Source organism: Bubalus kerabau, chromosome 17 (genome assembly GCF_029407905.1).
Source record: "Bubalus kerabau isolate K-KA32 ecotype Philippines breed swamp buffalo chromosome 17, PCC_UOA_SB_1v2, whole genome shotgun sequence".
NCBI classification, from domain to species: Eukaryota; Metazoa; Chordata; class Mammalia; order Artiodactyla; family Bovidae; genus Bubalus; species Bubalus kerabau.
In genome coordinates this window covers 10,291,351-10,303,403 of record NC_073640.1, presented here as the reverse complement: position 1 = coordinate 10,303,403, position 12,053 = coordinate 10,291,351, and the positions used below count along the sequence as shown (strand labels likewise).

The 12,053-nt window shown below is 46.9% G+C and overlaps 1 long non-coding RNA gene across 3 annotated transcripts in view; it reads left to right on the top strand.

Annotated features, from left to right (window-relative positions):
* The window catches only part of LOC129630845 (uncharacterized), a 36,963-nt gene extending 25,322 nt beyond the window's left edge, over window positions 1-11,641 (top strand). For all 3 annotated transcript variants that reach the window (XR_008703780.1, XR_008703779.1, XR_008703778.1), the window contains one exon: window positions 10,909-11,641. This is a non-coding gene — a long non-coding RNA (uncharacterized LOC129630845). The remainder of the gene's footprint in view (window positions 1-10,908) is intronic.
* The last annotated feature ends 412 nt before the right edge of the window (window positions 11,642-12,053 follow it).

The window sequence follows — 12,053 nt, the reverse complement described above, 5'->3', positions numbered from 1 at the left end:
TTCAGGGGAGGCTGGGAAAGTAGTCTATTTGTAGAATGACATTTGCGGAGAAATAGACAGTGGATATTAGCAATGATCTAGCATGCATGCGTGCTAAGTCACTTCAGTCATGTCCAACTCTTTGTGACCCCATGGACTATAGCCCACCAGGCTCCTCTGTCCATGGGATTCTCTAGGCAAGAATACTGGAGTGGGTTGCCATGCCCTTCTCCAGGGGACCTTCCTGACCCAGGGATCGAACCTGTGTCTCCTGTAGCTCCTGCATTGCAGGCAGATTCTTTACCGCTGAGCCACAGGGGAAGCCCTAAGGATCTAGCACTAACCTAGTTTACTTGCCCAAGACCACGTAACTTAAAACAGGTGCGAGGGGCTGAGACCTAAATTTTACTATTATTTGTTCTCTTATTTTCTGCCTTTCCTATACTCAGCTTTTCTATTATCTTCACAGTTGAGAAAATGACTAGTTTTTTTCTCAAACACCCTGTCAGAGCTATTTATTTTCCCATTTTTAGCACCAGGACCATTCTCTGAGTTCTGCAAAGTGTTATGGGGAACAGAAGAAAGGGAGAGTACTGATTTCAACCTTGCAATGCAATCACTCCCTGCTTCCATAAATCAGCAGGTTTTTAGGAGGCGGCAAGGAGAGTGCCATCTGATTTTTACACACTGATTCACAATAAAATCTGCACAGGGGCTTCTGGGGGTGCCTATTTCCCAAAAGGCTGAGGTAGCAGAAATCCATCTATTATATTAGGGGAGAAGGATTCACCCATTTAGAAGTAACTGCTAAATGCTGGTATAGAGCATTTTAACTTCCAATATCCATTTTTAATACAATTCGGTGGAGTGTATCTCTGCACGTGTCCTAAAACCCCCAGAGAGGATCCTTAATGACTTTTCTGCTATAAACCAAAGCTTCGTTTAAAAAATAACAGTGAACACTGGATCTCAGATCTCTTTCACTGACATGAATGTGTGGCTTCATGAAGTCCAGTAGCGGTAACTCCTCTTGCTCTTAGAAGAACCATCCCTTCTCCTCCCTGGGTAAATTCACACCCGCTGGATGGCATGACATGGCATTAGTGTGTGCGTGACTCTAGGGCCATACATGAGCATAAAGGCAAAGCATGGCTCACCGGGAACAGAGGCTGCGGTTGGCCCCGCCAAGTTTTGGGTCTCAGGTTTCCTCACCCCTCAAAGGAGGTTGGTTTAGACCATTTGGGATTTCCATGCTCCTGGGCAGGGCGAGGAGGTGGTGAGAACAGGGATCAGTAATCCTAAGCATGCAGTTCCATGACTGGGGTTCTCAGCGGGCATCTGTTAAGTGCGCTGCTTTAATGAAACATCCCTGCATGTGCCCTGCAGAGCAGGGGCTGCCTGGCCTGCGTGTTCTCATGAAGTGCTCTTGGTGGTCTGATGACATGGTGCCATCATGCATACTTTACAGTAGAGGAAACTGAGACTGAAGAGAGGCCAGTAGCTCATCCTCACTCTATTCTCTAGTGGGACCCAGATCGGAACTCAGGCATATGACGCCAATATATGGGCTTTCTTTCAGGAAAGCCAATTCATTACATGTATATTCAAAATAAATTAAGTTTTAAAACTTAGCAGCACTGAACATAAATAGATTGAACCATTTGGAATTGCCAATACTTGATAGTACTTGTGCTAAAAAGCAAAGTCAATCCCATGTGGTTCAATGGGTAGATCAAGTAACCCACTGCAAAGTCATTGTACTCAATTTGGAGTTTGGCAAATACAATTACTGAAGGACTTCTGGTGTATGTAATTCTAATCCAGATGGGTATAGTACCCTCATCTAAAACCAGCAAGTAATGGCATTATCAAAAGACTTGGTCATTACTCCTTGCTAAATATCTATCATCTGCTTTCCTCTGTAAGGAAAGGGCTTAGAGAAGAAAGCCCTGTACCAGCTCCTACTCCGGGATCCAGTAATGCTATCTCATCAGAGATCAGAGTAGTACTTCCTAAGTGATGGGTCTCTTTATGTAATTTCTGTGGTTGCATTTCAGGAAAAAAATTTTTTTGTTGCTACAATGATTAAATTACAAAAGATAAAAAGATTTACGCCAAAGAAGTTTATTGCAAGAAGAGTCACAACATGTCTGTGATATTTCAACCTATATGGAAAAATAGGACTGGAGAACATACGAGGGTTGATTAGTGTCTGTGGAATGGAGCTGAGTTTTGTTATATTTCCTCCCTGCTTCTTTGCATTTTCACATACTTTCTAATTTTCCTGTCTTATATTACTCCATATGAGAGGAAAATCAAGTCAAATCCTCAAAAATGAAAGAAAACTCTTCAAAAATAGAATTTAAATATGGCAGGACAAAAAGATTAATGTGAAAAGAAAGTCTAATTCTGCCTTTTGAAGGAGAAAAATGTTGATTTGCTGAGAGAGGAGCTGAGCATGTCTACACAGGGAATGTGGAGAGTCAGGTAAAAGAAAGAAAACAGAAAGGATGGAACAGTGTGACGGTGAGCTGGGAGGATATGAGAAGAAAAGGAAAGCCAGGGTGGCCCAATGCAGATCTTCCCTGCAATGCCGCAGCCTCTAGGAGGGCTCCCTGAGCCCCCTGCCTCCCCACCCCCCACATATAGGGTGACCCTATAAACTGATCCTGTTTAACCAGGGCCTCCTGGTTTTAAGGCTGAAAAGTCCCAGTTCCTGGGAACCCGCTGGGGGAGGTCGGTCAGCACCTCTCCTCTCCCCTACTCTGCACAGTTGTAGCACAAGGTTACAGTTGTAACAAGTTAGCACAGTTGTTACAAGATGTGCCATTGCCTTATCTCTTCAGTTTCCTGGTATCTATCTTCTCCCATCTGGCAGTAAATTTCAGGAAGACAAAAACCATCCCAGTGACTTGTATTTGTGGGTGTTGGTGGATTTATTGAATGAGGAGATGCGCTGGCCAGGCACGATTGGTCCAGGCTGAGCATGTGTAAAGATGGAGCGGGGGCAGAAAGCCTGGTGTGTCAGGAGCTGAGAGTCTTCCCGCTCGGCCAGTGAGAGGTGTGCAGGCTGGAGCGAGGCCATGCTAGAGCGTTAGCATTCGGGGACCGTCACACCCTTTCACTGTCTGCTGAAAGCGCTGGACCTGCTGCCCACGGAAATGCTCAACAGTTGCACATTATTTCGCATATAGATTCAGAATTTTGGGCGAGAGTGGCATGACTACAGCCAGTGGTATGTATCTTGTAAACGAAGTTTTGTTGGCACATAGCCACAGCCATTCATCTACATATTGCCTATGGCTGCTTTCTTATTCAAGCACAGGATTGAGTGGTTGTAACCCACAATGTGATGAACTTATGAAGTCTCAAATACACCTTTCAGCCCCTTACAGAAAAAGTTTGCCAGCTCCTAATCTGGGGAGCAGTTGAGAGCCTGGGGGTGGGTGGTGCCTAGACCCAGGTTAAACCCTTGCTGTAGACGTGAGAGAGCTACTGAAGGAAGTTAAAGATGACAGCAAAGTGGTTAGTCCCACTTTGGTTGGTATGGATGGTGTGGAAGGCAGGAGGCTGGGAGCAGGGACACCTTTGTGGTGATAGCCCAGAGGAGAGGCGGTAAAGTCTGAATGAGGCCGGGGTTGGGGGTGGGGGGGGAGTGGCCAGCAGAGATTTCCACATGCCTACCTCACCAGCTCTGCTTGGTTCCCTACACCCTCAACTCGGCCCTGGCCGCCCACACCCCGGGCAGTTCTAGTCTGCTCTTGACAATGAACTGCTGCTGGGTTCCATACAGATACTGTCAGATCAGCCCTCTAAGGCTCATTACTGGCAACGCGCAGAGCTCTAAGCAGGGAATGCACTCATCCACTTCTGCTTTGTGCAGTGTTGGCTTTAAAAAGATCTAAACCCAAGACTTGGTGAAAAAAGGATCTAAAACTCCCTGGGGTTCACCCAGCAAGTCAAAGAGCAAGCGCTTACTGTTGGCATTCAAAACAGCCGCTGCCTCTGAAGTGAGAGGTCTTGAAGGGTCTGCGTTGGCACAAAATGAGGGTGTGATGAGCTCTCCCTGGTCACCACCTCATCCACAATGCTGGGAGGTGTACCCTCAAAACTGCCCCCCCCACCAGGGACCACCCGCTCTTCCTGCTCACAATGTCAGGGTTCAGGGGCCACATTTGGAGGTGGGATCCTGGGTGTGAGAGCTCATTGCTCCACTGGCCCTCACTTTTCTCCGCCTCCACCTGGAAGAACTTGTGCTGTTACTGCCATAAGCAGTGTGCTCAAGGAACCTCTCGGCTAGTGCCAGGCAGCTGTGGGAACCAGGAGTGTTCTCAAGGATGACAAGGTGAGCAAAGAGCTGCGAGGGGGAACTGCACTGAGCCATGCCTCAGTGTGGATGCACCTCCAAGACATTCTGCCAAGTGAAAAAAAAACCAGTCACCAAAGACCACAGATTGTGTGATCGCATTTATGTGAAATGTCAGAATAGGCAAATCTGTAGAGACAGAAAGCAGATGAATGCTTGCCAGCAGCTGGAAGGAGTGAGCGGTGAGCGGGGAGTGAGCGCTTAATTGGTCTGGGGTTTTCCTTTGGAGTTGATGGAGACATTTTGAAACTGGACGGAGGAGATGAACAGCATTGTGACTATACCCGATGCCACAAAACTGTTCCCTTTAAAGTGGCTGATGTTATGTTGTGTGAATTTCCCTTCAGTAAGTCATTTCAGGAAGGAAGAGGAGCAGGGGAAGGAGGAGGAGGCGGCAGGACGTGGCACCTGGGGGACTCCATCCTGCAGCCCAGCAGCTGTCTCCGTGTTGATGGCCATGCTACCTGTCCTCCCATCGCTGGTTTCTCTCTGTGCCCTGCTACCACGTGCCACTGGCTGGCCTCCAGAGTTCTCACATTTCCCTGCTCTTTTCCTGTCTCACCGTCACCCCCTTCCTCTAGGACCTTCATCCCCCAGCCCAGGAAATGCCCTCTCCCCCTGCCTCCAGGCTCCTTGCCTCCACCCTGCACCCCTCCACCCACCCCTGGCCATAGCGTTCCTCCTATAGCACGTCTCGCTGCTGGGCCCCGTGTCTTCTCTGGCTCCCTTCCTTTGGTAGGAAGGAGCCTGGTGTGGCAAACTGAAAAAGACCCTGGACTTGGCTTCGGATGCTCCAGAGCACCCTGGTTCCGACCTTGACTAGTGACCCATGAGGGTGTCTAAACACAGGTTCTATCTCGTTTCTCCCTTTGGTTGCACAGTGGCAATGACAGTCCATCGTGGGATTTGGTGATAAAAATGAGATTGCATGTGGCCCAGAGTTACTGAGCATTGGCCCAGGCCAACCCTGGACTAAGGACATCATTTGAGTCTTCTCAAATAATAGAAGACTGCATTCAACCTGTGACTGTGTGTATATTTGATCCATCTGAGGAGCCTGGTAGGCTGCAGTCCATGGGGTCTCTAAGAGTCAGACACGACTGAGCAACTTCACTTTCAGTTTTCACTTTCATGCATTGGAGAAGGAAATGGCAACCCACCCCAGTGTTCTTGCCTGGAGAATCCAGGGACGGGCTGCCGTCTGTGGGGCCACACAGAGTCGGACACGACTGAAGCAACTCAGCAGCAGCAGCAGCTCTGTCATCATCACTCTAAAGTCACCTGCAGTGTGCTCCAGTGCTCTGCCTTTTTGCTTTTATTCTGTGCACGATAGATCAGTTTACCACCCGTACCTGTGTGTGCGTGATGGCTTCACACCATTGTCTGGACGGTCCCCTCTACGGGGAGCTCCCACTCTTCCCTCAGAGTCAGGCCACTTGTACTATCTCTAAATAGCATAGTTTTCCTCCAGGAAGGTCTGAGAGGATTGAGGCTGTTTTCCCAAAGATTCCTCAGACTCAAGCTGGATCTTCAAAAGTTGAGTAGCCACAGAGAGCTGAGAAAGACAGAGATGCCCAGATCTTTTAGTCCTCGATGCTGAGCCTCCAGCAGAAATTTACCCCACACTTGCAGCCACGTGGTCCAGAGTGGTCCCATGAGAAGGCTCGTCCTGATTGGCCAAATTTTAATCATGCAAACCTTTTGCATTCACATATTTTACAAAGGCCTTAATCTTTGGTTAAAGTGCCAGTCGTGGGTGGGGCGTTTCTTGTAAACGCCCATGACTCTTCTGAGGGTGTCCGTATGCGCATCTTTAGTGTGGCTGATCCTGGCTCTTGACTCCCTGCCCTGGAACAGACCTGCTTCTTTCATTGGTCCAGAAACTTGGCTGCTGCTGGACAGCGTCTCCTTTTCCTCTGATAACTCAGGTTGTGTCCAGGAGGCCTCATGGCGTAGGAGGTCTGTAAGGAGGCAGGAAACTGACGATTGTTTTCTGATCGCTTGACAAAGAATATGACTTTCCAAATACCCAAAGAAGAACAGATTTCTTTCCTCCCTTCATCCATCTCTTTATTCTAATCCCAGTCGTGGAACTGGCTGACAGGGAGCATAGAGGCCCCAAGTCTTGGCTGAGATGTTATGAACAGTGCTCGGTTTACTGATTCCTTGAATAAATGTTTATTCAGCACATACTCTGTGTCAGGGATTTTGCTAGGTGTTGGAATGTGAGGTGAAACACATGGACATGGTCACAGCCCTCTCAAGGTTTATCACGTAACAGGAATGACAAATACGGGATTACCAGCAGACATGTTGATCCCAGTGGCAGAAACAGGAGTGTGAAACGAAGGCACCTCCCTGGTGAGGAGCGGTCTGGAAGGCCCCCTCTGGTAGTCCTGGTGGAAGCTGAGACCTGAAAAATGGAGAAGCATGAATATGGGGGAGTGTTACCAGCCACCAGACAAGACACAGAGAGGCTCAGAGAAAGAGGCCACTCGGCACATCCCAGGAAGCGACAAGGCATCATCACGGTTGGAGTGGATGGAGAGCTCTACTGGGTTTCTGAGGATGGCGGGGAGGAGAATAATGAGAAATGAGGCTAGAGAATGTTGCTGGGCCTGACATCCAAGTGCCTCCCGGGCCCCAGGGTGCCCAGAGAGTCTCTTCTGCACAGGGTTATGGTAGGGCTGGAATGACAGGGCCCCCCTGAATTCTATCTCCCCGGCATTTAAGAGCAAGTTATTGCTACTCAGAACCCTAGTGTCTGCATCTACAAGGGGGCACAGTTGACCTGGTCATACATGGAGATAGGATTGGAGGTGGACACGTTTAGTTACCATGAGTTCAAGGCTTTCCTGGAGATGCTGATGCTGTGGCTGCTGCTCAGACCTGGCCCCCACGCCCCATCTGGCTTCAACCAGCAGGCACAGAGCCTGAAAGGCTGACCAGCAGGCAGGCAGCTCATCCACAGGCAGAATGCCTGTCATTTTTTTCTGACTTGGAGGAGAGGACTTGGGCACCAAACAGATGCAGACTAGGCTCTTGATGGTGTCATCTGTTCATTTTGTTCATCCAGTCACTCTCTCCAACATAACTTCTCAGCACCAGGGAAGCACTTGTCATGGTGAGCCAGACAGGCATTGACCCTTGCAACCCTCAGAGTTTACCATCTGATCAGGAAGAGAGAAATTAAACATTAAAGAGGTTCCTAGGTGACCGCAATGTGCAGCCAAGTTTGGGAACCAGCACTCTAGCCCAGCCCTTCTCACATGTCCACGTGCCTATGAATCAACTAGAGTCTTGGAAAAGACTTCTGATTTATTAGCTCTCGGATGGGACTGGAGTGTTTACATTTCCAGCAGGGCCTGGCGTGTCCTGTGCTGGGGTGATTTTACCTCCAGAGGACCTCAGTCAATGCCTGGAGATGCTTTCAGTTGCCAGAACTTGTGGTGAAGGAAGGTGGTGTTAGCAGCCAGTGAGTGCAGGTCAAGGATACTGCTACACATCCCGCAGTGCACAGGACAGCTTCCACAACAGAAAGATTTCTGGCCCCAAACGTCACCTGCCAAGGGCTGAGAATCCCTTTGCCAGGGTGAAGCTGATGCTGCTGTTCCCACTGACCACACTCCGAGGAGCAGCAGAGTCCCCTCCTCCAGCTCAGCCACCACTCTGGGCTAAGCTGTCCAAGAGTGACCAAGAATTCCTCACAAAGCAAGCCGACGCGGTGAGCAAAGATGAATTTTGTCTTTGGTTGGGGTTTTGGTGAAAGGCAGAGAGGATGTCACCAGCTCCAAATAATTGGTGTTAAGAGAAGCGGCCGTTTGAACGTGTGTAAGGATGTGGCACTGAGAAATCAAAAGGAAGCTCCCACATTTCCACCGGGTTTAAGCAGCAAAGACAAAAGAACTAAAGAAGGCAAGCGCATGAATTATTAACAGGCCTGGGTGTGAAAGTGTGGTGCAAGCCTTTTTAACACTGTTTGAGATCAGGATGAGGAAAAATGGGCAGAGGCTTAATTGTTTCATTGACTTTTGCAGAGGAAACCCAGAGTCATCAAATACACACAGGGAGGGCAGAGGAAGAATTCATGCACAACACTCTCCTCCCTCACTTTTCTGTTGAGATTAATTTGTAATTTATGGCTCTAATGACCTGCCTGGTGATGGGGTTCAGATCTGGATGCAGGATTCATGGCACGGCCGCCCTCGCTCAGCTCTCCGAAGCCTTCCCTCCACCCCACTCCCCCCGCCCTCTTCAAGACCCCCGACATTTCTCATCCAGATGAGCGCCGTGGGCTCCCACATGGCTTTCCTGCATTTGCTCTGTCAGCCTTCCCTTCGAAGTGTCTCCACATGGTGGCCGACGGGAGGTGTCTCAAAAGAACAGCTGACCACTGCTGCCCAGGGGAAGCTGTTTAATGGCACCTCAGGCTGTGGTCAGTTAAGTTTCCTAGGGTTCCCCTATTCTCTAGATCTGTGTTCTTCTAAGCATGATCCGTGGACCCTGCTGGGTCCCCAAGAGTCTTTCAGGGGGTCTGCAAGGTCTAAACTGTTTTCATAATATTAAGACATTACTTGCCTTTATCGCCATGTTGACAGTTTCCCTGATGGCACAAAAGCCACGGTGGATGGCAGCGCTGGTGCCTTAGCAGGAGTCGAAGCAACAGCGTCCAGCTGTCGTTGTGCCCTGCATGACCGTGCTCTCTGGATGACAAAGACAAGCAAATAAGTACACAAAGCATTTTCCCTTAAGAATGTCATAGATAAAGCAATACTAATGATTAATGGAATTAAATCTCAACTCTTGAATACACATCTTTTCATATTTTGTGTGATGCATGAGGAAGCATGCAGAAAGCACTTCCACTTCTGCTGCCTGGCAAAGCACAATGGTGGCCTCCGGGCAAAGCACTTGTGTGTTTGAGTTGTGAGCTCAACTAGCCACTTTCTTCATGCAACACCATTTCACTTGGAAGAGCAACTGACAGACAAATTATAATTATTCAGACTGAGGTATTTGGCAGACATTTTCTCAAAAACAAAAAAGATAGACCTGTCACTTCAAGGAAAACAAATGAGAGTATTTTTTGCCACTGTTAAAATGCAACCTTTCAAGTGAAAATTAGAATTTTGTACAACTTGTATCTGCAACTGCAAGCTTGACAGCATCCCAACACTTGAATAGTTCTGTGATGAGATTGATGGTATTAATATTGTGTGTGTGCTCAGTCATGTCCAACTCTGTGTGACCCCACCAGGTTCCTCTGTCTGTGGGTTTTTCCAGGAAAGAATACTAGAGAGGGTTGCCATTTTCTTCTCCAGGGGATCTTCCAGAGCCAGGAATCAAACCTGCATCTCTTTTGTCTCCTGCATTGGCAGGTGGATTCTTTTATCATGAGTGCCAGTAAATGTGAGTTTTTTAAAAAATGTGGTACAAGCAAAATATTAAAATATTTTAAAATCTGCATAACTCAGAGAATCTATATTTTCCAAATGAATTATTATGAATGGGTTCAAGAACCATTCAAAGTATGAGATGGAACCCTGGGTTTTAACTGGGTATAGTACAAAATAAATTATTGATAAGGTTTCAGATTCTACTATGCAACTAACCTTTAAGAAATACCTCTTGTTGAGTTTTGGTGTAGTATCAAACAAGACTACCCACAGTTACTTGGAAAAAACTATTATAATATTCTTCTCTATTTTCGTTACATGGCTATGTGAGTCTGGCTTTGCTTCATATTCTTTAACCAAAAATTAAATTATAACAGATTGAATGCAGAAGTCTATGTGAGAACCTAGCTGCCTTCTAAGCCAGACATTAAAGGGATTTGCAAAAACTGTTCAACAATGCCACTCTTCTCAGTAAATTGTTTTCTTAAATTGAAAACTATAATATTATTAAACAAAGCTGTGTTCCTTACATTGACATGTAATGGATTTAGTATTATTATTGCAAATAAGTAGATGAATATTAAAATTTCATCAGTTTGAATTTGTAAAGGGTAAATACTGATAGACATAACTCGCATAAACAAAAGCTGTTTGGGAACCTCAATAGATTGTAAGTGTGTAAATGGGTCCCCAAGACCAAAAGTTTGAGATCTGCCATCCTGGAGCTTCACCCATGTCACCTCCGATCTTCTCTGTGCTCAGAACAATGTGCGACTCTTGTTTTTAACCTGTAATTTGGACCACCCTAGGGAGCCTTGCATTTCAGAGAGTGATCACATTACATTATCAGCTGAAGTTTCGCAGGGCTAAGGAATTTGGGAGTTTGGGAGACTTAATGAATTGCAGCATGGAAAGCCATGCTGTGAAAAATAATACCAAACAGCTGGTGGGAACTGAATGCCCACCGAGAGCTGCCCTTGGGTGCGTCTGTCTTTCACCCTGAACTCACAGAACCTGTAACTATCAACCTTCCCGTGCAGCAGGAGCTGGGCTGGGCCACGTGTGGATTGCTTCTCAGTCAAGGGCCCTACAAAGGGCCCTTGCAAAGGATGGGTTGGATTCACTGTGTTGCCTCCTCAGAGTGACATCTTTTTTCTCCTTTCTCAGAGCTGACCTGAAAGTCACCATCAAGAGCCGAATAGGCTGGTTTCCCATGAGAATGCTGCCCCTTCCACAAGCCCACCTCCTCAGAGCTGCAGGCATTTTCAGGCCTCATTAAGCCTCCTCATGGAGTAAGTTGTCTTGGCCTGGACCAGATGGACTCCCTGAGGAGATTTGGCTAAAACATCTTCTCCTGAACGTCTGAAGCTCCCATGCTCACAGGCACCCATCTGTTCCTCTTGTAAATGCATCTCAGCCATTGCGTTTGGAATGATCTGGAATATTCACTGCAAATGAAATATCCCTGTCCCATTTCCTCTGACACCCAATTCCCACTTTCACGAGTGTTTGGTTTGCTGGGCAGACAGACTTCAGAGTGACAGTACTTTGGATTTTCATGTCAGATTGTAGCACCTGAATCCTGCCATTCACCCTCCCGTTCTCCAGCCTCCTGAGTCAAGCTTGCTGTATGAATAAGGACAAAGACTAAATGGAAAATGCAGAAAGGCTTAGATGGAAATCCATTTCTCTTGGAATGCTATATAGTCCCCCTCTAGGGTTTTTTCTCTTTTGGATAATTTTGAACCAGTGGATTCGTTATATATGACTTTTTTTGACTGGCTTATTTCACTTAGTATAAAGTTTTCAAGACTGATCGTGTTGTAGCATATGTCAGTTCCTCAGTTGTTTTCATTGTCAAATAATATTCCTTGGTGATATAACACATTTTATTTATTCATCCATGAGTCGATAGACATTTGGCTGTTTGCCAGTTTGTGGCTCTAATGATACTATGTTCATTCATGTAAAGGTTTTTGTGTGAACCTCAATTCTCAGCCCTCTTGGATGTATGTCTAGGAGTAGAACTGGTAGGTCTTATGGTGACGGTCACTTCATGGGAAATAGGTGGGGAAACAGTAGAAACAGTGTCAGACTTTATTTTTGGGGGCTCCAAAATCACTGCAGATGGTGACTGCAGCCATGAAACTAAAAGACGCTTACTCCTTGGAAGGAAAGTTATGACGAACCTAGATAGCGTATTCAAAAGCAGAGACATTACTTTGCCAACAAAGGTCTGTCTAGTCAAGGCTATGGTTTTTCCTGTGGTCATGTATGGATGTGAGAGTTGGACTGTGAAGAAGGCTGAGCGC